Source organism: Taeniopygia guttata, chromosome 1, assembly GCF_048771995.1.
Source record: "Taeniopygia guttata chromosome 1, bTaeGut7.mat, whole genome shotgun sequence".
Taxonomy (NCBI): Eukaryota; Metazoa; Chordata; class Aves; order Passeriformes; family Estrildidae; genus Taeniopygia; species Taeniopygia guttata.
In genome coordinates, this window is record NC_133024.1 from 23,051,936 (window position 1) to 23,079,911 (window position 27,976).

The following is a 27,976-nucleotide window of genomic DNA, read 5'->3' on the forward strand; positions in this document are numbered from 1 at the left end:
GAAGGAAGGAAGGAAGGAAGGAAGGAAGGAAGGAAGGAAGGAAGGAAGGAAGGAAGGAAGGAAGGAAGTGGATTCATCCTTCTCCTTAGGATCATGAAAATAAAGTTTGGGTGATAGAAGCATTGGCAGATTCCTGAAGTGTTTGGGGAGAATTTTGTTGCAGAAGAGACGGACTTTTGAGTCCAAGAACTGCTTGCACTTCAGAAGAAAATGCCCATTAGGGAGGTGAAAAACACCAAAAACACCACTCCTGTGTGAGCTCCTCATGGTGTGTCCAGCTGGGTAAGGCAGTGCTGTGCTGTGAGCACTTGAGCGTGCCCCAAATGAGCGGGGCTATGTGTGCATATCCAGGCAGAGACATGATCCCCAGAAGGAAATTAGCCATATTAGCATAGGGTGGCACTGAGGTTAATCTCTCCCGTTTCTGAGCAGAATTTGCTGGGTCTCCAAGCACATGTGGTTATATTGTCCCAGTTATTTGGGACGCAACAGCCCATGACCAACTCCAGGAAAAGTAGGGAGTAGCTGCATGAGGTACTGAAGCACCACCAACCCTGCTGTCAGCTCTACCAAAGCTGGGTTGGCAATACCCCTTAGAGAAGGGCTGAGTTGGGTACAACAGCATTTATGGCTGAGGCTAATGGCCTCTCAGAAACATCCTTATTGCTTCTATTTTCTTACCTTTGGAGTCTTGAGAGATACAATTCCAGTTCCTTTCTGCCTCATCTCCTTTCCCAATCCCTTTTATTTCTTTCTCCTCCTCTTACACAGGAAATGTGCAGCAGAAATCTCTACATCAAAATCGAATTTTGCCTGCACTCCTCAGAATCCACCAGCCACCTCTGGCACTGCCTTGGGGGATCTGTGCTTGGTGTAGCTGCATCCTTTGAGACCACCCAGCTCAGGTATGTTTGCTGTAGCTAAACCTGGCAGAAAACCCTGCTCCCTGTCACCCTTCCTCCCTTCCCCTTCCCAGGACACTGAGGGAAAGGCAGCTGCAGCAGAATTACCTGGCTGCTTTTCAGAGGAATGTATCCCAGAGCGGTGAGGCAGTGGCCTCAACCACTCAGTATAATTAAACTCAAGCATCATTTTTGTGTAGCCTGTACCGTGGCAACCGCAGCAGTTATTCCCATTCAGCTGGAGGGTTTAGAAGGCAGAGATGTGGTATTTCACAAAAGATCCTCCTTGCAGGCAGGGCCTTAAACCATTTCATTGAATGAAATACTCTCAAGAAGCAGAGTATCAGAAGCGGGGGAAAATGCACAGGGTAGGACCACACTATTTCTGGCTGTAGTTCAATAACAGTTCTTGAGGCAGCATCTGATATACTGTTAGGGTGAAAAAGGTTTTTTATACCTAGTGCTTTGGCACCCTGATAGCATCTCTGTTTTTTTCTCTCATTCTCTCTTGGGTTCCCGGGAGAGGCAATATATTGTCTTCCCTCTAGTTAAAAAGAGTAGGGGCTAATTGCATAGACAGGTCACTCTGTTTCTGCTGAAGGTGAAAGGCAAAGGGCTTGCTAATTCACACACAGACAGGAGGATATAGCAGTGTACTGTCAGCCATTCCAGGGACCATCAGTAAGGCAGGGTGAAACAGCTTGGCACGGTGCATGCAGCATTTGCCAGGGCAAAGCTCTGGGGCAGGGTAGCAGAAAGAAATGCTGATAAAGAAAAGCCAGTCAGAAGAGAAAGGAAAAGCATCATAAAAGACAGGGGATCGGGTTGGTTGGTTGTAATACATGATCCTAATTTCTTTTAGCACCATTATGGAGAAAGAAATGTTGTGGCCACAGTACTTTTGCATCCTAGCTGTTCTGGACCCTTAACACACTGAATATACCAGCAGGTAGTGCAATTACCCAGGATAGAGCAGCAAGAACAATCTGGGTTGTGCCAAAGGGACTGTGAGATCCCTTGCCACTCAGGATGGGCTCTCTGTATTTTATGCTGGAGGTCCTGAGACAGACAGCCAGAACCTGGGTCATGATTTGCTGAAAGGAGCAGCAGAACTGGAGAGACTGGAGTAGGAGCTCCTGCAGTGCAGGCTTGGATTTCTTCAGGGCTTATGGTTTGAGTACTGCTGCCAATGAATGCAAAGGAAATTTGACAACTACCCTCAGCTCGTACAGGAGAATAATATCATGTGAGTCTCACATAGTGCTTTCCAACAAGAGATCTCACATCTGTATCATTGCTGATAGATTTTTGTCTTAGGAAAGAGATAGGTGGAGAAGGCAAGTGAAGTTGTCCAAAATTTCCTGGTAAACTGGTGGTAAAACAAATAGGAAACCTGCTGCTTCATACTGCCAAACTGAGTTCACTTGTCACACACAAGGGAACAAAACATAAGGCTGCTGTCTTCCTCTCAGTCCTTCTGAGCTAAAGGAGAAAGCTCTCTCCGAGGCTGTAGATACTGAGGTGTCCTATGCCAGCATGGCAGATGTCTGCACTGTGTGGCTCCCATGCCCTGTGAGGATCATTGTCCAGACAGCATGTCTCACTTTGCAACTGGGCTGAGGTATTCCTTCCTCAAGTGGAATGGCAAATGGTGGGGAGGTAACTAAATCGATCTCCCTTGTAGGCCTTTCCCTGGGTCTCAGTACACAGGTTCCAGATGGTACAAAGCCCCTGCTGCTTGGATCTGCACAAAACCTGTGTCTTCTTCAACCTATTTCACAACAGATTTGGCTCACTCTTGGTCGGTTGCTATTTGTACAAATTAAGCTGAGCTGCCAAGAATGTTTGCAAACAGTGAAAAGCAAAGTGGGATGTACAAAGCAAGTCAAAATAGGTCTCAGATCTGGCAAAATGCCTGCAGGTGCTTATAACATTTGACTTACTCTAGCCCATGCATTACCCACCCACACAGTCATTCATCCAGCTTTTTCCTGCCCTCACGCCCACACACACTCACCCTTCACAGATTCATTCACCTTCTCTTCCTCCCCCCATTTTCTCTTCCAAACACAGTCATTCCCCCCCACAAATATACCCTAGACACACCATTTGTTCCCCACATACAAACACACATACATTTTTGAGTGCTGAATGCAGTGACTGTAGGTGGTGTGTAGCAGACGATGCTGTAATCTTATACCTATGCTGTGAAAAAGCCTTTGGGATTAGTGAGCTGAGAGCTCTGATTGTTCTCACTTTCATGTCAAATACCACTAATCCAGTTTATGGGGCTGAACGTTTCCATCCTTTCCTGAACTCTGCCATTGTTTTCCAGGGGATCTGTCTTTCTGCTAGTCTTCCTCCTACTCCACTTTTCCTCTTTCTCCCTATGCTTTTCCTTTTCCATGTTGCTACCCTAGACCACGGTGTTTCAGAGAGCTTGGCCATCCTCTTATCTCTCCATGACCTAACACTGGCCCTGATTACCTCACTGAGAGGATGAGCAGGGATGAGCAATAAGCTTGCCATGCAGCATGGGGCACAGGGCAAGAAATCCTGCAAGGTATGGTGAGGTCAGAGGCAGAGATGGTAAGTGGTGGGGTGGATCTTGCTGCCATCCGAGCAGCGCTGAGTCCGCCTGGCATCGAGCCTGCCTCTAATGGAATGTGACCCACCGCTGGGAATGATCTCATCTGTAATCCACTTAATTGAGTTTTATGAGCAGGCTTCTCACATCGGGGAGCCAGCCTGCCTTCCTCCTAGCACTCACCCTCCTTTGCTCGCTGCCTGGGGAGGAGAAGGGGAGTGGGGGGTGTGTGCACTACTCCACTGAGCCGGTGATAGTCTGGCCTGGAGAATGTGCAGGGGGCTGGTCAGACATGCTCTTCAAGACACCCACTGCCTCATGGTGTAATGTTTGCTTCTGCTGCAGGATGCTCTAATTTCCATGTGACTATTGGTAATGCTGTCAGGACTGCAGAGCCTTAAGTTTTCCCAGCATTTTGGCCTTTGTGCAAGCGCTGGGTATTTGGAGGAGATGCTCTCATGTATGCATGAACCACCTTAACTGTGAGTCCAAGTGTGATGGGGCAGAGTCACTCTGATCTCACTCCTCCTTTCAGTGTGCAGTGATCTAAGTAGTGAAGCTGTCAGGATCCTGTAAGAGCCTTTGTTTACACTGTAATGTCTTGCCATCTTTAGCGTTTGCATCATCATTTGTTTGTACTATGTGAATTGGTCACATAAGAATCAGCTAACAGAAATTTGTCTGCTGTCTGCCAAGGGATTTTCAGGCTTGAGTCTGTCTGGTGAAAGATGCAGCCTTTTTTCTTGGTGAAGCAGAACAAAGGGAGAAAGACAAAGTGAGGGAGAGAGGCTGCTCCCCAAGGGAGTGTTACTTTCCTTGGAAAAGGCTAGTAGAGACCCTCTGGCATGCAAAATTTAGGATATATTCCCTTCAATGCTGGCATAAATGTCTGTATTTGAAATAAGTACTGTCTGTCACTTCTAGTCTGCTTTGTAGAAGAAAACTTTTCATGATTTCAGATCAAGTGTTGCATACACATTGCAGAGCAGTAGCTCAGCAGTTCCACAAATCCATAACTTTAAGGAAAGGTCATGGCATATAGAAAGGGAAGTGTACTGACATGTTAACACAAAGCCCATAACAGACCTGTGCTGGGAACAGCAGGGTCACCACTCTGTATTCAGGTGTTTCTTAAAATCCCTGGACACTGGATTCATGTAAATACATGATAGTAAAAGATCTTGTTTTTGTAAATGTGTGGTTTTTATCTTCGCAGTTGCAAACAATACTGAAAAATTGGATCAGAAGAAATTTGAGGATTCAAAACCCAGAGAGAAAATAAAAAGAATCTATATGGATTCTTCTATATGCGTTTGTTTTGTTTTGTTTTGTTTTTTGTTTTTGTTTTGTTTTTTGTTTTTGTTTTTTTTGGGTTTTTTTTTTGTTGTTGTTTTTGTTTCATTAGAGTATTGTTTTTTGGTGGGTTTTTTGTTTTTGGTTTTTTTTTTTTTTTGTTTTTTTTTTTTTTTCAAATGGCATGTGTTTTAAACCAATCTGACACAGAGGTACAATGACATTCTATTGACATCCCAAATCTGAGCTACTATAATGACTGTTCAGGATGGTTCATTGTAACTGTAATGCAGGTGAAGTGCCTGTTTTCTTCCCTTCTGCTTTTTGAATTCAGGACTCTCTCAATTATAAAATCATAGAATCATAGAATAGCTTATATTGAAAGGAACCTTTAAAGGTCATCTAGTGCAATGAGTAGGGACATCTTCAACTAGGTCAGACTATTCAGAACCCAGTTCACCCTGAACTTGAATATGAGTTCACCCTGAACTTACCCTGAACCTTGGATATTTCCAGGGATAAGGCATCTACCACCTTTCTGGGCAACCTGTTCCACTATTTCACCACAAAATTTCTTCCTTGTATCTAGTCTACCATCTTGTATTGTAAGCCCACTACCCCTTGTCTTGTCACAACAGGACCTGCTAAAAAGTCCCCATTTTCTTGTAAGTCCTCTTCAAGTACTGAAAAGCCTCATTAAAGTCTTCCTTCAGCCATCTCTTCTCCAGACTGAGCGGCCCCAACTCTCTCAGTCTTTCCTCAAAGGAGAAGTATTTCAGTCCTTGGATTGTTTTTGTTATCATCCCCTGGATCTGCTCCATCAGGCCCATGTTTTTCCTATGCTGTGGACCCCACAGCTGGATACAGTGCTCCAGGTGGGGTCTCATGAGAGCAGACCAGGGGAGTAGAATCCCCTCTCTTGATTTGCTGGTCATGTTGCTTTTGAAGCAGCCCAGGATGTTCTTGGCTGTCTGGGCTGAAAGCGCACAGTGCTGGCTCAGGTCCAGCCTCTAATTCACCACTACCTCCTTCTCGGCAGATTTGTTCTCAACCCCTTCATTCCTCAATCTGTATTGAAACTGAGTTGCCCTGACCCAGGTGCTGGGTTTGTGTCTTGGGTATGTGTCATTGTTGAACCTCCTGAGGTCCACTTGGGCCCACTTCTCAAGCTAGTCCAGGTCCTCTGGATAGCATCTCATTTTTCAGGCATGTCAACCACACCACTGAGCTTGCTGTCATCTGCAAACTTGCCAAGGGTGTGCTTGAGACCCTGATTGTATTGATGAAGACATTATACAGTACTGGTCCCAGTACAGACCCCTGAGAGACACCACTTGTCACTGGTCTCCATCTGGACATTGTGCTTGTTTTAGTAGTTGACTACTATCCTCTGGATGGGATTATCCGACCAGTTCCTCATCAGCTGTTGTTTTTCAAAGAAAGTCTTTTTGTCTCACAGTCACCTACAATGCAAATCCAGCCAGGTTAGCAATTCTAGTGCCTTTCTTATTTTTTCTAGACTTTTGTAAAATAAGCACTGCAGGAATTAAACATTCTTCCAGTACCCAGCATCTCACTCACACATTTTCCCTCTGTCCCAGCTCCACGTACTCATATGTGTGAGGAAGGGCTTTACTCACACACAAGGACTCTACTACTCTACTGCTACCAACGCAACAGATAAATTTGTTGCAAATCTCTGAAAGACTGATATTCAGTGGGACAAACTTAGACAGAAACTGCCTTGGAGTCAACAAAGATACTTTTTTTTTTCTTTCATACTGTTTACTTTAAAATCTGCAAACAGTCATCCCAGCATTACGTGAAGTTCCCAAATGGCCATGCAATCTGGATAGAGGTAACACTGTTCCAATGAATCCAATGCTGGAAATATATTGTTCCACTTAAATACATTCTTCTGTTATGTCCTTTAACTGTGAAACTCTTGACATGATGTTCGATGCTATTTTATCCCTTGAGTAATACTTAGCTTTAAAAATGGCAGGAGACCCTTGCTATTGCCTCCAAGTCTCTGTTTGTAGGATCCACACAAAACATATGGTACATGGAGAAAGGAAGAGCTGTTAAAAGGATGAAAGCTGTTCCAGTAAATGTGGTTGTTAGGAGCCAGTGCAATATCTGTCATCGATGAAAGCAAAATATTTTAGGGCATTTGTACTTTATGGCACAAATATTTTTTAGAGAAATTTGGTGAAAATATTTTTTTGAGAAGTAGACTGTCCAGGAAATTTCTGCTGTCACGTCTTGTAGCACTAGAAATGTCAAAGTTTCTGCAAAGATCTGCACAGTGTTTCACTGCACTGCCACTTCAATCCCAAAGAGAAACTTGTGTATCATTGCCTACCTGTCCATAATAGCTGGCCTAAGAAAATACCCTCTCCACAGCATTTGCCTCATGTGTAGATGTTCAGTCAATAGCAGGAGATACCTTGTTTTTCTAGGACAGAGGCAATCTTGAAGTAGCTAAGACTGAAATAATAATAATGCTGCTCTTCCCTCTTTCTTCCCCCACTAAATATTTCCCTTCCAGGCCATTTCCCAGATTTGCTGGTGTGGCTGAGCTAAAAGCAGGAGACAGAGTGCTGACAGGGGCTGTGCTGTGAAGGTCCATAACACATCAGCCGTGGAAGGTTGTGCATCTTGCCACTCTCAGTAATAAATACACAGCTTGGCTCTTCAGCCTTGCCCTCCCCCAGTAAGCTCTGCACAAACATCTACAAAACACCCACTTGCATGCATGCCTATAAACAAGCAAACAAATCATGCCACCTACAAAACAAATTGAACAATTCCTCCTACAGCCTGGGAAGGAAAAGAAGAAAAGACTGTGCTGTTTTTTTGCTATTTCTGAAATATTGAAGAACTACTTGGCTACTATTGTGACAGAAAGGTAGATAACTAGGTTGATTACACAGTAAGAAAGGAAGAGGAAACTGTGGAAGACAGAGGTAGAGAGAAAGTAGCTTTCTGTTCTGGCTCAGTCAGCTTGATTAGTGGCTTTCTCCTGAATCCTCAATGGAGCGGCCTCCATGGGTCAATCTCATTAGAGATAAAAATGGAAGAGCTGCAGGAGTCCACATTGAGCTTTACCTAGAAAGTTTGACAGCCGGGCCACTGCTCAGGCTCGGAGGAACAACCAGGTGAGGAGGTGACTGAGGTGGAGATGTCTGTGACAGCAACCACCACTGACTAGGTGACCTATGGAAGCCTATTTGTTCAGGAAGGCACCAAAACCCAGGTCTGTTTCTAACAACAATCAGTGTCAACACACCATGATAAGTAGATGCTGAGAAGTCAATTTTCCAAATGAGCTGACTAACCCACAGATGACATTTTCCTACAGGTTGTTGGAGAGTCCATCAAAGGTGATTCTAAGAAATGAATCTATTTCACAATCAGCAAGTAAGGTTTTAAGGTCAGCATTCAAAATCATCAGGATCCTTAATGTCGTGGTATTTGATATCAAAAAGAAATTGTAAGGAAGGAGGAAAAAGTCTGGAGTTCCTGAGGGCAGCTGGACTAGTAACCCAATCTGTTTTCTAGAGAATATTTTCCATGCAGAAGATTACCAAGTGGCTATCACAGATATCAGGAAAGGAGTCAAGAAATTCATGTGCTGTATTCAGTCTGCAGTTGCTACATGCAATTTCCCTGGATTTGTCACTGTAGAAAGGGGCTGGGTGATGCTTTCCTACCTCAGCGGTAGAGTGACATTGGGTCCTGCTTGTGAAATGCTCTTCCAGCCTCTAATGCAACACAGAGTGCCAGTACTGTGAATGGGGTTACAGATGGAGTTGTGGATATTTGGTGTCTGTTCCAGGGGGCAAGAGGGGAAAAGGCACATGGGGGTATGTGTGGGAGAAGTTTGTAGTGGAGCTGATCCTTCACTCTCAATTCTGTAGAAAGAAAGAATGGGATATTGACTCTTACTGCATGGATTTTGCAAGGTCTGTAGTGATATGAGCCTCCTGCAGTAGATTAGGGTCAGTTTCTGCATTGTCAGAAGTGGTCATGTGCTTTGGTTTAGGTAGTTTTGTGGTAGCTGAAGGCTGTTTGGCAGTGTCAGAAAACCACTGCTTCAGACTTCCAATGGGATTATAACTTAAAAAGCGACAAAACACTGCAGGGCATGGGAGTTTCCTATTACTTCTCCAGTGCTGCTTACAATACACCTGTTCTATCTATAGCTGTCACAGCCAGGGGTACCACACTTCCCCCTGAGACACTCCTAAAATGGGATCCTGTGTCTATCCTGTTCTTTGCCTGCATCCCTCCAGTCCAGTTGCCTGTGATCCCAGTTGGTCTTGGCTCAGCAGTCCTTTTGTTTGGAGCTGTGTGACCTTGTGCTGATACAGGCAGTCAGACAACGTTCTCAAAGCAAGGTATGGTTAATCAAAGCAGTATCACAGGCCATTAAAGGAAAACCTTTCTTTTTGTTCCCTCTGGTACGACAGCTGCTTTTGCTTTTCCAGTCCTTCAATGGATCAGGTTTTTTTTGCGAGTTTGGGCTCCACAAAAGTATTTCCTTTCTCCGGTCTCTGAGGAAATTTTCTTAAAGCCATATTGATGCTTTGGTTCAAATTCTTCAGCAAAATTCCCCTCATGATGAAGAAATAACATTTTTTCCAGGAATTATAGCAAGTTACTCTCTGTTAGGGACCCTAGTTGTGTTTCGTTAAGGTGCTTATTTAGAGCTAACACAATATTCTGAAGCTTGGTTTCTGGTATTTTTTAAAATAACTCTTTCCTCTGCAGTTTTTATTTCAAGCCTGCTCTATGGAGGTAGTAAAAACCGTTGCAGTCGACCAAGACTCTATGAAAAAATTCCTGTTTACCTGCTCTATAATATCACTGATCAACCCCAGAACCTTCATTATATTTTCATTTTAATATTTAGCTCTGTTACGAGGTAATTTGGAGAAATCAAATGAAGGTATGAAATTTAATTTTGCAGAGATCCCCCCAAAATTGCCAGCCAATTAGTCTGGGTCTAAATCAATGGCATGCAAGAGAAGTGCTCTGTGTTGCATCCTCTAATTCTCACTGTTGGCAATCTTCATTGTGTAGAGAAGCTTGCAGAGGCAGACATTCATTTTAATATTCCCATTAGAACAATCCTGCTAATACAAGTGATTTAAGAACAGACTTTTGTTGTAGAAATAATAGCTTAAGTGGAGGTGGAACCTCCTCTATACATCTTTCTTTTTTTCTTTTGAAATCTCAGGGCCTACAGCATATTATATGTCACAGGAAATACTGGTGTAACTGCATATTGTAATTTGCTTGCAGCACGTATTGTGGAACGTATCAATGAAGTGTTTGACAATGATAGCAATACAGGAAAAATCTTTTTTTATGATCTAGCAATTTTTTTTTTAAATCAAGGCGTTTAAGTCTCTTACTATTTGTTGGTGGTGTAATATAACAAGGAGCACTGTGTAATTAATGCTGCATCCAAACTGAAAATATTGCTTATAATGTCTCCTGGCTTGTAAAATAAAATCTTGCCAGAAAAGGCCTCTTTACCTAAGAGACAGGCGTTTACGTGAAAAAGGATTTCCCTCCACATCCTCCCATCTCTGCAATCAGTTGTGTAGTTGTGAATGATGGAGTCTACAAATGGAAATGTCAGGCAGAAAGTGTTTATGCAATTTTGAAAATAGTGTAGATACTGTAGTTGAATCTCAGAGAGATAAGATTACACTGTATGTGTCTGTTTTTGTGTCTGTGTGTATGAAAGAAAGAGCAAGAGTGAGATTGCATTGTGTTAAAAAAAAAGGAATGACAGTGTGTATAAGAGAGAGATAAAATTGTGTTTCAGGGCCTCTGTGTCAGAAAGATGTCCTTGTGCAGGTGTGTGTGTAGCTGTCCTCATGCTAAAGAGAAGGCCTGTGTGTGTTTAGAGGGAGATATGATAGTGTATTTGCATTGTAGGCATGGAGTGTGTTAGAGAATGTATGCATGTGTGTGTATGTATGTGGGTAAGAGAGCCTGCACTGTGCATTAAACATTTAGGAAAGTCATACTGCGTAACTCTGTTGCAATTTTGTTTACAAAGGAAACCATTGTCAGAGTTTTAGAAACATTTTTCCCAAATTCTGAATTTCCTAGGGCATCTTACACTTTTTCACTCAAAGCAAATTTAGTAGTTCCTAATAAAGTATTTGTTGAAGAGGCAAAGCTGTATCTAGTGAAATATGAATTATAAAATTATGCCTGAAAAAAAAAAAGTCAGTTGGAATAAATGTTCATTTCATTGATGAACAGCATTTGAAGTAAACACAAAAAGAACTTGCATTTTGCCCAAAGCAAATTTTAATGTCACTTGTTGGGTATTTCATGAGAAATTAATTCAAAAGAGTAAGTTACAAAAACACATCTTTCCTTCCAGAAAACATGAACATGTAGTGGTGATTCAGGAGCTGTGAGTTGTGATTTATACCTGCATTTTTAAACAGAATGCATTATATCCTTTTTCACAAGTAATTTGTGACTCTAAACTCCCTGATAAAAGCATTATTTCTTTTTTTTTTTTTAATTATTTTTAAATACAGAAAATAGTCATGTGAATGGTGTATTTATCTTAGTAGAGAAGAGGTAACATTTTGCATATGCTAGAAAAAAATTATGGCTGAGACATATGATGGGGAATTAAGATGTGCTGAAAAGAAGAAATGGAATTTTACTGTCTTCTCCTTCACTTTCCCTGCATCTTGACAGCAATGCCTCTGCTTCCCTCTATCTGACTTATGGCCAGCTCTCAGCACCAGACACCCTCTGTCTGTACAGCTCTGCTGGGGCACATGGTCCCTGTAGATGTGGTCACACTGTGTTCTGCTTCCATGGACATGGGCTGAGTCTGTGAGGAACTCTGGCATTGGAACACACAAAGCTGAGCCCACTTTCTGTGGCCTGCAGTTTAGGCACGTTTTCTATTTTCACCTTGCTCAGAAATAAAATTGAAGTGGACCACTGATAAATGCTTAAAGTGTTTTAATCTGACCTTGGTTTCATCATTTTAGTGATTTAGGCTGTTTGTGTTGCTGTGGTTTTGTACTGCATGCATACATGTAATAGTAGGTCTCTGTATCTTCTGATTACAATTCCTAAGGAGACTGGAAGCTCCAAACTACCTCAAATAGTAGGTAGGGAAGAGCTGAGTGGTCAGGACTTGCTTCTGCTAATCTGAATGCAGCATCTGCATGTAGGCTGGTGTTCTCCACAGTTGTGATTCATGTGCCCATCACTTCCATGTCATGGAAACCTTAGAAAAAGCTGTTGGACTGCCAGGACTGTCACCACACAGGTTTTTAGAGAAGCATTTGGCATCTTCCACATCTTCTTCTAACAAGGGGAAGAAAGTCTTCCTTGAAGTGTGTAGAGACCTTTCAATCCTGCAAAGACCTGTACAAGAGATAGGAAGAAGGTAGGGGGCACAAAGGGATATTTGTCTTTGGTCAGCAATGGTTCATTTCTCCCTGGGATGGAATCCAAACCTTACTGCTGGCAGCTTTTTACTATCAACAGCCATAAATCCATGAACTCCTTGTTATTAAATGAGATCCCTCTGTGTCATTCTGTAGGGAATATTAACCATTGTTAACATTCCTTGTTGGAATTCCTTGTTGGAATTCAGCAATGGTTAACTTCTGTCTGTAAGTTTTCCTTTTTGCTCCATAGCAATCTCACTTCTGGCTGCAAGTTTGATGACAGGCTCAAGGCATGAGGAAGGGTGAGATGAATATTGAAGAGAAGTACGTGAAGACAGAGCTCTTTCATCTGTTTTCAGCACTAACCCAAATGGAAACCATCCTGCAGCCATGAAGGGTAGCCATTGAACATCTGGACCACTTTGTGCTATCACATGATGAAACTTTCCCTATCTCTCATGCTCAAGTAAGATGATATGCAGACACCTACTCAAACAGTTAACCCTCTCTGTGCTCATTCCCCAAGAGAACAAGGCTGTCTAACTCGAGGCCATGCGGGTTTCGGTGGTCGACGAGTGTGGCTCTGCTATGCTTCGATAACTCCTGCACATCTTGTCTTGGTGGCTGTGTGTCTCTGCACAGTAACACCCAACACATCCTCTCCTTCATACTGTCATACTCTTTGCTGGTTCTCTTATGTGTTCTTGTGTTTATGTGCAATGCCAGGTTTGCCACCTGTCAGCACCTTCTTCTGATTCTTACATTTTCTCCTTTTTTGCAAAGCCACAGCTCCTAGAGTCAGGTGGTTGCATGAAAGTTCTGGCTGTCATTTAAAAAGATATGCAGATTTGTAGCTTTTTTGGTTGTGGGAAAAGCTTGTAAATGTAGTGCTACAATGGATTAAAAGAAACAAAATGAAAAGACATACTCTTGTTTAGTTGCTTGATTTATATGTCAGCTTAATCGGGGGTACACAGCTCAGGTTTTTATTTATGCAGTGTAGATTTTGGTACACCTTTGTATACACATGTACCTTCTCAGCTGTATATATAAAAATACACATGTGTTTGGTGTAGATATACATGTGTACACCCACACCTGCCGACTGCACATATTCCCTTCTCACAGAAACCTTCTCTCCTACTCCTACCTTTCTCCCATGCATTTCCCTTGCTGCAGCTTCTGTCCACCACCTCCCTCTGAGTTATGGAATCTCTGCTATTGCTTGTACTAAGTAGCCTTCTCCCCTGCTCTCCCTCCCTCCCCTCCTTCACTCCAGGAAAGCTCTTTCTGATTCTTTTCACTGGTGTCTGGCATTCCTACCTCTGTAGACAGAGAATGGCAAGAAGACAGTGACGTGAGCAGACAGAATAACCAGGGAATAAAAAGGAGTTGGTTGAGAGTCTGTAATTAGAAGCCCAATTTCCATTTCCTTCTCAGGCACTTTAGAATCTCTTTCAGGGGTTTCTTGACTGTCTCAAAATTGAATGTCATTGAGATTTTTTTTCTTCTTTTTATTTTTTTTTATTTTGCATCCTCTTGTTTCCTTGGCAACAAGTTGGTGATGCAGGAGCTAGAAATGTGCTGTGTCTCCGTGGAGATGTTGGCGTGGGTATGCCATGGTGACATCCACGATGGACGCACAGCTCTGCCAATCCTACCCCACCCCTTGTAATAAGCACCATGGGCCCAGCCTCAGAGGTGACGCTTTTATTTTTAGTTTCATAGGTGTTAATCTGCTCTCTTTTCATGACGATGGGTCCAGACGTCTCATTAGTTGCATCAGCAGAAATTGACTGACTTGAAAAGGGCTGTTAGGGCCAAGCCTTTAGGTTTCTATTCAGGAACTTAACTCAGAAGAAATTACACTCCTGTCATGGATTGTACCCATTGCAATTATTTGAATCCTTCTCATTCTCTTGGGGAAGAAAGTTACCAGTCATTAATGAATAGGACTGTGAATCAGAGCTCACATGTTTTATTTTAGTCTAAATTATGTTGTTTCACTTTTTCATACCTCAAGGGCTGCTCATTTGGAATGCAATGAAGCTGCTGTCACTCTTGGCCTGGGACATGGGAGATTAAATTTCACTGAGATGTTTAGCAGGAAGGTTCCAAGGTAAACTTGTATATTTCCATAAGACAAAACTGTCTCATCCAAAGAGTCCGTTGTTCAGATGGCCTAGCCCTCATCTGGGTCTGCCCAAATGGCTCACTATAATGTTCTTTGCCCCTCTGGTCCAGCACACTCAACACCTTTTACAATATGTTTTTTACTATGCATATAGCCTGTTCAACCTTCTTATTCTGCATATTGTCTTCATCAATGTCCTGGCGGAAAGCCAAGACCCAAACTCTCCTTTGACATAACTCTTGATATGTACAATAGTGGAGTAAGGGCTAGCCTCAATTTCATCAAATATCCAGAGGTCCTGCTTCTTTTTTTGTCCTGTTTCATTTTCTAGGAGGCTTTATGACATCACACAGAGACTGTGATGTCAACAAGAAATCCTCTGGGTAGGCTTTTGAGAGGTTGCTATGGATCTTCTTACTGCCAAATGACTGTAACTTTATCCCAATGGGATTTGCACTAGGGCTCATCCATGCAGCAATAAAGCCAAGTATCGAATTCTTCTTGCCAGAAAGACCAATTAAAGGATTAAGTGTGAAAAGCTAAAACCCATAACAACCATAGTGACAGGGTTTTCTTATCCTTTTTAGACTGTAATCATCTTTGCAGCATATTGTTCTGGGGTCACCATCCTCAGGGATACATTGGTGCAGCAAATGATGAAAAGAAGCTGGAGAGGAAAACCAAAGTGAATCCAGCCAAGGCAAGATAAGCTTCTCTTCCAGCCATGCTGGCAGATTTCTTTTGCCTTCTTTCCTACACTTCTTAAATGTTTTGAGCACAGACTGAGTTTATTCATCTTCCAAGACATGTTCTTGTTCAAAAGGTGTTTTATTGTGTGGAGCCAGAGGAAACATGAGGAACAACCAGGCACCAACAGCACATTAAGAAGATGTGCCATTGACACAGCATGTCAATGAGAAGTGAATCCAGATTCTGTTTTTAAGGACATTATATTCCAAGAAAGGTACATAAATCTGACAAAAATGCCTTGCTCATTGGATCTGAATCTAGCATTTAGTCCTGACTGCCACTGAAATCCAGGTCAAATTTGTCTTTTTATTTGCAATTGTGTTAACAGATGAGAGGAGCTGACACATCTGTCTCACACCAGCATTGTATCTAGTGTTGTCTAAAGGAGGACTGCCTCAAGGAACCAGCAGCCCTTAGGTGTGATCTGATAAGATGCAGAACACCATAATGGAGACATTTCCACTAAGTTTGGTGAGGAAAAAGGCTACATGTTTGGTTGCATGTTTGGCTGCATGTTTGCTGAGAATGAAAGTGATACAGCAGTGCCCACAACCTAAAACCTATTATGTGATGAATTATCTGGAATAAACAGTAAAGATAGTGGAAGCTGTTGTTGGAATACTCTGTAGAAGGTCTGTGTCTAAATCATGTGACTAAAACTAAATAGAGAGAAACATGAGCTCAGAAAGCTAGTCAGAACTATCCTATGGGACTTTCTTTTTATTTAGTCCCTTTTTTCCTAAATGCACTAGCAGAAACTATCTGCAATCTGCAGAAAATTTTAAATAAAACACTGTAGTGCTTATGTTTCCAGCCCAATAACTGTTGCTGATTTTTCAGGTTTTTCCCCAAAACCCTGTTCTTCCTCCCCATCTCCCATTTCTGGATCTGTGGAAATGAACTCTACACTTACCAGGAACACTGCAAAAAAGATCCTGCCAGTTCAGATTCTTCTCCATTTTGAGTAGTTACAGGGAAATCTCAGAGTAGTTTTACCCATACCAAAGAGCAAGAGATTCCCAATGTTTTTTTGAAAAGAGGGTATAACATGAAATAAAGAACAGTCCAGATTCTTCTAGCACCTTTTTCTGCTGTGTCCTTCTTCAATTATTACCACCCTTTAGTGCTAGGGACTGTGTGCACAGAATACATGAGAGACCTCACCCTATCTCTTGTCCCCCAGAGATTAGATAAGTATGCACCAAGTATGAGATGGCTTTTGATCTCTCTTCTCTTCCCCTTCTTCCCCTGGCTTGAGATTCAGCAGCTTCTGCAATGTGACAAGTTCCTGTCAGCTGTTAGGGCGCTAAAATAAAGCTTTATCTTGAGTCCACAGCCCTGAATGACAGGGCTGGCAATAGGTACACTTCAGCCAGGCAGCCACTCCTGCCATATGCTCTTCCAACCTCACTGCATGCTCACACAGCAATCTAGCCTGGCAGATCTGCTGTTTTTCCTTGCAAGACCTACAAAAGGAAGCAACCCTTGTTCCTGTCTCTTCCTTTTGCAGTATCTGGTGCCGGATTGCAATCCTATTTTTTTTACCTGCTTCCTCCAGCATTGGGTGAGAGTCAGAGTCAGACTACCAGTCTAAGACTGGAGAATGAAGGTCCTGCTAATTCTTTTAAACTAGAATTGACTGAAAAAATGGCCTTGGGGCACACATCATAAACTGAGTTGAAGCCAGCCACCATGAAGTTGGAGGGCAGAAATACCCACAACCTATCTTCCTTCATGGAGAGAGGACATTAGGTATTCAGATTTCAAGCATGCCAACTAACTCTCCCTATAGCACAAGGCTAATTTCAAAATAACATTTCTATGGCATGGTTTTCCAGGGAGGGCACTGATGAATCAGTTAGCTGCCCTTTATAATAAGCACAACTGCTTCCTAGACTGCTCTTTTCTACTGCCTTGTCTGCCAGTCATCTCAGTGCCACATGCTCCTTATTCAAAGGGCACCTGTTGAATAACCATGAAGCAAAGTGACAGAGCAGGGGCAATAAAAAAGGTGAAGCACAAATGCATAGTGCAGTTTTAACCACTATATTTCTGTGGTCTTGCTGTAGGGCCATGAGGATTCTGCTGAATGACTGTGCTGATGTTTGAATGAGGAATGATAAGCCTGTAATTTACTTGCATGGCTGTGTGACTGCTTCCTGCTGAGTAGGAAAGCCTAGATGGGTCTTTTGAGCTCTAACAGTGCTGCAGCTCAGAGCAGTTCTTTGCTACCACAGGCATCACACACATCCTTGTCTGAATGAGCCCTACACCACAGGTTTGGGTTAAATATTGCTGCCCAGTAACAGCTGGGAAGTCCAGAAATTGCAGAAGGAATATGTTTGCAGACAGCTGCTGTGGGAGTAGCTTCTGATGGGTCTGAAATACTATTTGATTTGGAAACTCATCTGTGGAGCAACTTGTATTAAAAGTGCACTACATTAGCAAAGAAACCTACCCAACATGCTGGTGATTCTGCTGACTCAGAATGTCAGTCTGTCCCTGTCATGCGGAAACTTCAACTCACTATCTCATCCCACCCATGTCTGACAAGAAGACAGCAGTCACAAAGATAGCTCACCCTCCAAGAGTTTCATAAATATCATCTCTGGGTAGATGGCAGAGAAAGATTCAAATTAGTGAAGGAGAGGCAGGGAAAATCAAGTATTTCTCTTTAGCAACTTGAGAATTACCATATCTGAGTAGACCAAAGGTCCATCTTGTTCACTGCCTTTATTCAGGAGCCAAACCTAGGGACAGAGAGAAGCAATAGAAGAAACAGCAAAGATGCTTCTCCCAGACACTCTTCCAGCCTGTAAGAGTTTTCAGCTTTGATACTTTCTGAGGTAGAGAATGTCTGATTAATCAGCAGACACTTAATTATGAAAGAGCCACAGCAAGTTCTGTTTTTTCCCTTATGGATAGGCCAAAAGAAGTTATTCAGGGTCATAGGAGACAAATGAAGGAGCCATACAGGTTCAAAGAGATGGCTATGTCAGGGAAAAGTTTATGAAAAGTACAGTAGAGGGGAAATATTAAGAACCTGGGGTAGATCGAGGGATACTTGTTGGAACTTGTATCATGGGATCAGAGAATAAGAGCTTTTCCACATATGACTTCAAAAGAATCAGATTTGAGATATTTCAAAAAGTGTCTTCATCACATGCAGTAATGTTAATTACCTTAACCGTGGATATGTTTGGCAGACTAATAACAAAGTTGAACTATGATGTATTTCAAAGGGACTGAAAGATCAGTGAGAATTTTGTTTTCTCCTTTAGGAATGTGGTAATTGAGAAACTGAAGTAAATTTATCAAGGTCCCAAAGCATGTTAGGAGCAGTAAATACATTGCTGCTGTAAAAAAACAGATATGGAACTATTTGAAATTGTAAAAGAAAGGAGTGAATGCTTTATAAACACTTTTAAGCAGTGAAAGTATATAGCTTTTAAATGATATGAACTCTGGGCTAAGCCTTAGAAAAACTGATAGTGCTGTTGCCAGGGCATAAATGTTCATACATTGAGAAAAGGTTGTTGTTGCTCAGCTTTATGCATGTTCTTATTAAAGATTTGTTTCCTGAAGTATATGAAAATATCTGTTTGTTTCAGGAGATAATGTTGATTTACTTTAAGCTTTACTTAAGAGCAATTGAACACCAGGACCAGGAGAAAGCAGCAGAGTCTATTAGGTCCTTGACTGGGGTGACTGAGGAGAGAACAAAGTGTGACTGAAGTCAGCGATGGTGTAACTGAATTGGGTTCATTCGGATGTTGCAAAGAAATTTGAAAAACTGAAAGCAAGTGGTTCTGCATTCAAATTTTAAATCCACTTATAAAGTAATATTTATCAAGGCTTATTTTGGACAGTCTGAGGACTTCTAACTTTGATACTTCTATGGATTTACCTCCTAGGAAGACGGAAGAAGGATCTTAGAAAGATAAAATCCACAGCAGATCCAAAAATTTTGAATTAATCAAAAGAAACAAACAGAAAGTCCCAAATCAAAGCAAGCAAAAAAACCCCACAAAAAACCAAAGCAAACAAAACCCCCATGGGTTTATGATTGGAATGTTGGGATAGATTTTACAGAAATGTGAGATTGCATTGGATACAATGAAAGAATTTTAAATCTTCACTATCATTAATGAATTTTGCTTTTGGGGGTTGAAAAGCAGAGTGTGACTGCCAAGTAGAATTTCTGTCTACTTAATAGCATTTCAGGAGAGGGTAGAAAGACTTATCATCTTTTATGCCTTTTAATAATGTCTTTGTAGAAACTGTGGTGAAATTCTCAGTATTAGATTAAATTACATGTCCAGCACAAACAACTTTGATATGTAGATTATCTCACTGCTCCAAGAAAGACAGAAAGTATTGTACAATAGAATGTTGTAGGAAGTGACAGTAAAATAGGATTTAAGATGAGTTTTAAGTCAATGAAGATAAAACAAATGTTTCCTAAATTTGTTGTGTGTAGAGGAATAGGGCTTTAATGCTGAAATAACATGACATAATTTTTCGAAGTACAAAATCATCCTTTCATTTTTCTGGGGTGTAACACCTGTGTGCTTACACAGACAGGATCTGTTGATGTCCTAGAAAATAACAAGACAAATTTTGAGCTAGTGAGGTTGCACTGTATGTGAAGAAGATCTAATAAGAGCCTGCATGAGTTTGACAAAATGGTAAAAAGGGAGATCCAGCAAAGTCCCATTTTCAGTGGGCACAGTACGATCAAAATTAAGTCAGACAGAGTAGCTCAGCATCCTTTGGGAGATCATTTTGACTTCTTGGATGACTAAACATACAAAGGAGGCATTTTTTGCCAAAGATCTAAGAATTAATAACCTTCACTGGCTTCTAAACAACAATACTAAATGAGTTCTGTGCTTTAGCAGCTTTCTTCTCCCTGTTGGTCTATTAGTTCCCAAGGGTTACAGAAAATACTGGAAGACCTTGAGGGCATCACCAAACCTCAAACCATGGCTTGGTAACTACTGAACTTAATGCAAAAAAGAAAATGGCCATGCTGCCATTTTAACATTTTAACATTCCTTGTTAATGGCTGACAGCCAAGCATGGAAGGGCCTGGCCTGTGTCCTGTGAAACATGGAGATTATCTGACACTGTCAGGTTGCTACGTTTTTGTGTTTCATGTTGCTTGAGGACTGAGTGTTTTGTTTTCTCTGATTTATTTTGCTTTTAAGCTTTTAGCCTTAGGAAGGAAATTAATAGCATATAAAGTTTTAGGCAGAGATCAGTGCTGGTTTTGAACAGAATCATAGAATGGTTTGGATTGGAAGGAATCTTAAAGGTCATCTAGTTCCAAACCCCTGACATGGGCAGAGACATCTACCAGACCAGGTTGCTCCAAGCCCCATCCAACCTGGCACTTCCAGGAGATGGGGCATCTACCAGTTCTTTTGCCTATGTCTTCCAGTACCTCATCACCCATGCATGAAAGAATTTCTTCCTAGTACCCAATGTAAACCTACTTTCAGCTTGAAGCCATTCTCACTTGCCCTGTCATTACATGCTCTTGTTAAAAGTCCCTCTCCATCTTTCTTGTAGGCTTCCTTCTGGTACTGGAAGGCCACAATTATGTCACCATGAAGCCTTCTCTTCTTCTGGCTGAACAATCCCAGCTCTCTCAGTCTGCCTTATAGGAGAAGTTTTCCATCCCTCCAGCCATCTTGGTGACCCTCTGGACTCGTTCCAATCGGTCAATGTCTCTCCTGTGCCAAGGACCTCAGAGCTGGGTGCAGTACTGCAGGTGGGATCTCACAGAGCAGAGCAGAAGGGCAGAATGCCTGCCCTTTTCCTCCTAGCCACACTGCTTTTGATGTAGCTCAGGCAATGGCAGTGTTATTTTTGAACTGTGACTAGTTTTGAGAAAGCTGGACGTACATAATTTGCTTTTCTAACTTTATAAAGACCTAACACCGATTCCTTGTGTTAGGTCTTGAAAAGAACTCTAAAATGAGAAAGCTCAGAATTACACTTCCTGAAGCAGATAAAATTGTATTCTCTTGTAGGAATTCTTAACAATAGAACCTTTCAATATATGATGATATGATACAGATAAGATTGTCAAACTCTCCATCATTTACTATGGAACATTGTTCATATTTGAGTTTAGCTTTCATAACAAACAGAGAATGAACTTCTTTTTCCTCCTGTCTAACTGAATAAATTAGGGCAACACAGAAGTAGTACCCTTCAAATTTTATACCATACATTATTAAAATAAATTTAAACTTGACTCCACGGAGATGAACGCACATGAGGAGACCATCTAGGTCAGCATGCTTGTCCTCTCTGATATAGTTGGTAAATGAATGCATTTTTCCTCCTTTCTCCCTCAAGCTGAAGGAGACCTTTCCCCCTCCACTGAGCCCTGCATCTGCTGTGTCATTACCAGGCATAAAGGTCTCTGTGTGCTTGACTGTGGGTCTTCATCACCTCCCTTGCTGCTTCCTGCTGCCTTCTGCAGGCTCAGAAACCTTCTCTGGCCTCTATTTGTGTCAGGTTGGGCTTCAGCTACTGGACAGAGGGGACTGACAGCTCTGGGTAGCAACTACACCAGGGGACAAGCTGAGTGAATTGTGCATGCAGGTTGTAGGGCAAAGAAAGGGGTGCAGCAGGTAGGAACTAAGACTGGCAGCATGTCACGTGCTTCTCTAGCATATCACAGTGCCAGGCATGCATGGGATATGGCACTTTGTTGTACAGAACAGTTATGTCAGGTGGTGAGTAGGACTGCTTTGAGAAATTAGGCTGACCCTCTCCAGAAAGTTTTGTTTTCTCCTTGCCACCAAAATTGCTTGGGGAAGGAGCTAATCCCACAGTTTTACACAGAAAATTCACCATTATGCTTGGAGCAACTCCTAAGCCTCCAGAAAATCACAGTCCAGAAACATAGCTCGGTATCCTGTAGAGCTGAGTGAAAACAGAGCCCTTTGCTGTAATGCAGTTTCCATGCACGGGGCAGCAGATTTGGATTCCCGCCTGCACAGACCTGGACTCTTAATAAAATTCCATCTGTGTTTCCTGCCCTCTGGGGTGAATTCCTTTGGCTAACAGTGAGGTCTTGGAAAAGAAATAATAATTGCTGTACCAGGGCACTCTTAAGAAGCTTGGGTATGGTGTGGATCTGATAATGTAGAACTCTTTTAGTTGTAACAAAATTTTAGCTGTGATGAGACTGAACTATGACCCATTCTCTGTCCAAGCCCTGTGCTCTGCATTTTGGACTGGGGAGCTCTTCCACTTCAGTCAGATGCAGTGAGTTTTGTGTCGAGGCTCCTACTGCAAGGGAACAATCCTCTGCATATATCATGTCTGCCTGGCAGGCTGAGGGATCTGGACTTGCCTCTTTCCTCTCAGTGGGTATCTTGTGGCTAAACTAAATGAAGTCATGGCAAGGAGAGAGTATTTTTAGGGCCTTAAAGGCAATTGGATGTTTGCAGTTTTCCTGCTCTTTTAATTCTTGGTAGATCTTTGCTGCTCTAACTGTTCAGCTGTGGGTAAGTGAAAGGGTTCTGCTCCAATATAAATACTTCATACATCCATTACCAGTCTATGTTTTGGAGTTTGCTTCTATCTTCTATCATTGATCCTGATCCATGTGGCCTGGTCACCATGTGCCTGTGACTGAAGCATGACCATGGTTAGAAATTTTTAATCCCTTTCCTGAAAGGCAGATTTGGCCTGTTGAGTGTCCTTCATCTCTGGAAACATCAATCCACAGCTGACACTGATGTGCCAGTTAAGGCCATAGGAAGGTGTTCAGTTGTTTTCCCTCATCCATTTCCTATCTGTGTCCAAGGTACCCCATGTACCTTCCCTCATGCAGGCTGCTTCAGCTCAAGTTAGCTCTTATGCTGGAGAGAAGGAGTCTGGCCAGCTGAGGGGACGGCACAGAAGGAGGATGAGCCTGTCTCTGCCCATCTTCCTCCCAGTGCTGAAGCATCCAGGTCATCGTCCCCACCCTTGCATCAATGAGGCGCATTGTGAGCACATGCAGAGCACGACCAGGTGGTCCAAAGCAGGCTCAGGAAATTGTGCCTCACACCACAGTGCTCTCATGTCATCATACTGATATCACTGGGCACCTCCCCTGTTCAGCACTGCAGTGCCAGGGAAATGCCAATATATCACCAGAGGAAGCCAGGAGGGGAGTAAAACAGAACTGGGGGTGGACTTTCCTTCTCCAATCCTGTGTGCAGTCAGTGTGTGGGACACACACCTCAGCGTTTGTGTCCATCTCAGCCCCATCACAGCCCACAGCACAGAACAGCACAGCCATCCCCACTGGCACTGTGAGGTGTGAGCCTGGGTACTGACAGCCACTTGTTGTGGCACTGCAGGACTTAGAGTGAAGGCTGGGGCCAGCCTGAGAAGCAGGGTAAATTGGCCCATGCTGAGCTCCTGGCTGACACTGATTCTTGTTCAAAGCTTGCTTTTCTGAGCCTGTGATACAGCAGGAGGGACTATATTGAACAGCACATATTGAAGGGTCCCTGGAGAAGAAGAAAGGGGCTTCCTGGGTTATCTTGTCTCACATTTGGTTTGGCTTGTAAAGTATCACATTCCATCATGGCAAACTACAACTACACTGATAATAATAGCTGATAGGTTGACTGCTTTCTGTGATGACATTTTTCTTTTTTGACAGACAAGCAGATGAGATTTCATTTTATTTAAGAGTTATAGTTTGAGCACTAAGATGTGCTGGGATTTAACTGTTATGTTTGAATTTTTGATGATTCTGAAGCTCAGTAATAATTAACATTGACCCAGGGGTTGTTCAGATCATTTTTTGTGCATGTTAAAATTATTCTCCCCTTGCTTTTACCCAGGTATTCAAGTTTGAATACACCACACAATTTACAGAAAACATTTTTTTTCTAAAATTATGAAAACAGGGAAATTATTGAGGCAATTTCTTATTATGTGTGATATTGTAAAGTCAGGTGTCTTCAGTGCTGTGAGCCCAGCCATGCAGGCATGGGAAGAAAAATGGAAATCACAGGGAATAAATGCAGAGCACCTGTGCACATCCCTGTGACTAGCTTGATGGCAACAGGTGCTAATGTCACGTGAGCTCAGTATTGTCCAGGATAAGTAAACCACCAGTCATTAAAGGCACTGAATGGTTTAGAGCATTCCTGGACTGGCATTTTCTAAGGCCTTCTCTGCAAAAATAAATGGTATTGTGGCTTTGAAAATCATGGCTTTAAAGCCTCTTATTTCGGTCTTAGGTCAAAATAAACTAAGCTATCCTTTTCTAATATTAATAATTCAGGATTAGGTGAAATCCAAGGTAAATTGACATAAGTGATCCTTATACTGAAAAATGGGTATTCCTCCAAGGAGATTCGTGACTATGTCTAAATCATTTAGAAAAGGTTGGTTTGGTTGTAGTGTTGCACTGTACTGTTTTTTTATCACTAAGACATAGATGGCTGAAAGTGAGGCCAAATGAGACCAGAGCTGCAAAGCTACTGAGGAGATTGAAATTACAAGTGGTCCCACAGTGGGATTTTCAGGAATGTTTATTCAAATGAGAATACCAAAAAATCGTTATAAAATTGGCTTTTTCCCCACCAGCTTGAAAGTTGGCTAACAAAAGGCAAGGCTACCACTATATGTGGAACATATGAATAGAGAGAAAACCCAGTCTATCTCCCAGTGAAAGAAAGTTGCTTACTTCAGAGCTGTTTTTACTGAATCTTTAAATATCCCTAGTAACGGGACTTTCACAGTACTTCTCTCAAAGAGACGCCTCTTCAGTTTAGTATGGTTACCACTGGGACAGCTCCTATAGGCAAACTGTTTTCTTCTTGTTTTCATTTAGTTTTGTTTGGCCAGGGAATCAACCTGATTACAGTCCCAGGAGCAGGTTGGAACTATGTGCTTCTTCAAAATGAAACTGAATCTGATGTCGTGCTATTGAACCGAAATCAGCAGCTGGACTGAAGATACTTTTTCTTTCGATCTGTAGGGACCTCAAGCTGCTGGGGTAACCTTGCAGCAGAACTGAACGGGCTTTAAAAGCACAGTTTTGTGTCTCTTACTCCACCCACCTTATTTTGTAATAACCACTAATATGTCTCGTTACTTTGAACTTGTCATTACCCTTTTAAATTAAAGATATGACTCACCATATTAATTACTTTTTATGAAACATACCCCCCTTCATGGTGAAGTAACATGAAACGTACAGCAAACAGTATTTCGGAGTGTGTATCACTCCAAATGGTTCCATTCTAGAGGCTTGAAGCTTTCGAAAATATCACACCTCTCCACCTCCTTAGCTGTCATTCAGTCAAGTCTCACAGATGAAGCTTTTAAAATCTGTGGTCGTTATTCACCACCTTCTTCTAGCTCACTAACCTGGTCCCCCATTCATGTTATTCTTTGGAACTACTCTTCCTTTTAGTTGTGTAGATTCAAAAGCCAAGGTCAAAGGGGCCTTTCAGAGCCCATGATGCAGTGTTATCCTGCAACTCTGAAAGAGTGCTGAATGAGCCAGAGTTGGCAGTGCCCTGAAGACACAAAGGTATCATTTGGATGAAAGCATCTTCAGTTGGGCACTTAAAGAGATGGAGATTCACCTATTCTTCTTCCTTTAATTTTTGCTTCTGATTTTCATCATTCCCTGGCTGAAGTTTGTGCCTTTATTTCCCTCTCATTCTCTTTCGCCTTTTCATTGCTGTGGACTTGTCCTTTCTTCCTGCTATGTTATAATTTACTTTACAGTTTGAAGTGAAAACAGCCAAAATGGCAAGGCAAGGGATGCTGAGATATGATTTTCAGAACCATATAATTTGCTGAATAATTTCAGATCCAACTTTTAAATATACTTAAAGGGTCCTGATTTGAAAGAGTGTGTTGTTAGAAACTGACATGCCCTGAAAATTCAGGTTTCAATGTATGACTCTTCTCTGTAACAAGATTAATTCAGAGGAAACATGGATGTGAGCCTATAGACCTCTAAGCTACTCATCACTAAGTCTGTATGTTTGGGGAACACATTAAGGAGGTTTTGTATATATGTCAAAAGTTACTTGCAATAAACTGGAGCGTACAGTTCTCGTGGGGCTGGGCATGAAGAGAGCTGGCTCTGCCTTTGGCTGACTGATGGGGATGAGCAACTGCCCTGGGTGAGCACAGGAAAATTGCCTGACCCTCCCTGACTGCACCAGCACAGTTCTGCTGCCAGCCTGCTCCCCCTCGAGGTGGGTGTCTGAGGAAGTTGGGGGCTGGGAAGGCTTTCCTCATCAGGGCTCCCTAGCACAGGGAGGTTCCCTAAAACGGCCTTGTCAGTAGGAAGAAAATAAAGCTTCCAAAACACTTCTGAAGCATGATTTGTCTGACCTAGTTTAGGCTTCTGCTTTAGGATGATCTGAGTCACACCCTCAAAGTTCCCATTTCTCTTCATTGTCACCAAAGGGAGACCCAGTTGAAGCTCTCAGACACGTTTGACCAGGGAATTCCCATCTCCCAAGGGCATGGGGAACAGCCATGTGGGTTGGCAAGTGCCCAGAAGCTCATGACACCCTCTCTCCATCAGGAGATGAGCCCCCAGCAACTCCAGAGGCCAAGGCAGAGGCTCCTAAGTCCCACAGGTGTAATTCAAAATGCCATTGCACTGCTCCTCAGTGCCCTGGCATGGTGTCGTCAGCAGCAATGTACGTCACACAGATCTCTTCCTCAAATGTGATGTCCACTGCTTTCTACTACTCCACTTCATACCTGTCTTCTTTTATGATTGAACAGTTTGCCTTCTTTTTTTATCTGCATGCTTTTTCTGAAGCTGAATCTGATTTTTGTTACTTAATCCTTTGGTCTACTTCTGTGTCAGCTGGTACTTGCAATTCTTCCCAGTTTAGTATCTTCTCTGAATGTCATTACCATATCATTATTCTCTCTTACTAGTCTGTAACCCAGGACTAATGCTGATACCTTTCTGACTCCAAAATACACTTTCTCAAATTGCATACAGATGTAGATAGCTAGCTAGATTTTCTTTGAAATGTTGTTTGGTTTTCTTAAAATAAATGGTGTACTGGGAACTGCAATGATATCATAGCAACAGGATATGATTATGTAGGAGTCTATATGAGGGGTATTCCAGAAACTGTATCTATATACGTATGCATTTATTTGTATGAGTGTGCACACATGCATGAATATTTGTGTTAATAATGTATTTAGATATAATTAAAGAGCAAAAACCTAATTAATAACCTAAGACCATTTTTATTCTCCTTTGCAGGCGGTTTTATCTTAAAAATACATTAGAAGTAACTCCATGGTGTGGCAAAGAAGCTGATGTAGTGACATTAGTGCTAAATAGAGAACAGCATCTGACTGTGCCTCCTAGACTCAGTAAGTGAAATAAGCAAGATTTGAATTTTGGTCGATGAAATCCTAAAAATCCAGCAATTAAAAAAACCATATTTTTAACATGCCCAGCATTGTCACACTTTGGTTTAACTGTTGTCTGGGATATTTTTTCCCAATGACAGATAACAGCTATCCAGCTCATGTATATTCTAAGAAAACACGGCGCTATAACTTTCCAGACGTGTGCTTGGGAGCGAGTGCATGTGCGCATTAATGTTTGCTGGGGCTCCTGCATCGCCATGATCTCCTGTGCATGCAGAGCCATGCACTCCTGCTCCCACACGTGCATGGAGGGTGCCTCCGTGTGTGAACATGCACATCTGCCTCGCAGTAGTTCGCAGCAATTTGCAGGCAGAGATCAATAGGAGTAGAAATTACTTTGACACGGAAATTAATTGAGATCTATATGGAAGAAAAAGGGATGATTTCCAGACGTGTTTGG

General features: G+C 42.2%; 1 long non-coding RNA gene across 1 annotated transcript; it reads left to right on the plus strand.

Moving 5' to 3' along the window:
• The first annotated feature begins 28 nt into the window (after positions 1-28).
• LOC140680305 (uncharacterized) lies at positions 29-27,957 on the plus strand. Its single transcript, XR_012051463.1, has 3 exons — positions 29-905; positions 20,692-20,893; positions 27,404-27,957. It is a non-coding gene; the product is annotated as an uncharacterized lncRNA (long non-coding RNA).
• Positions 27,958-27,976: the final 19 nt, after the last annotated feature.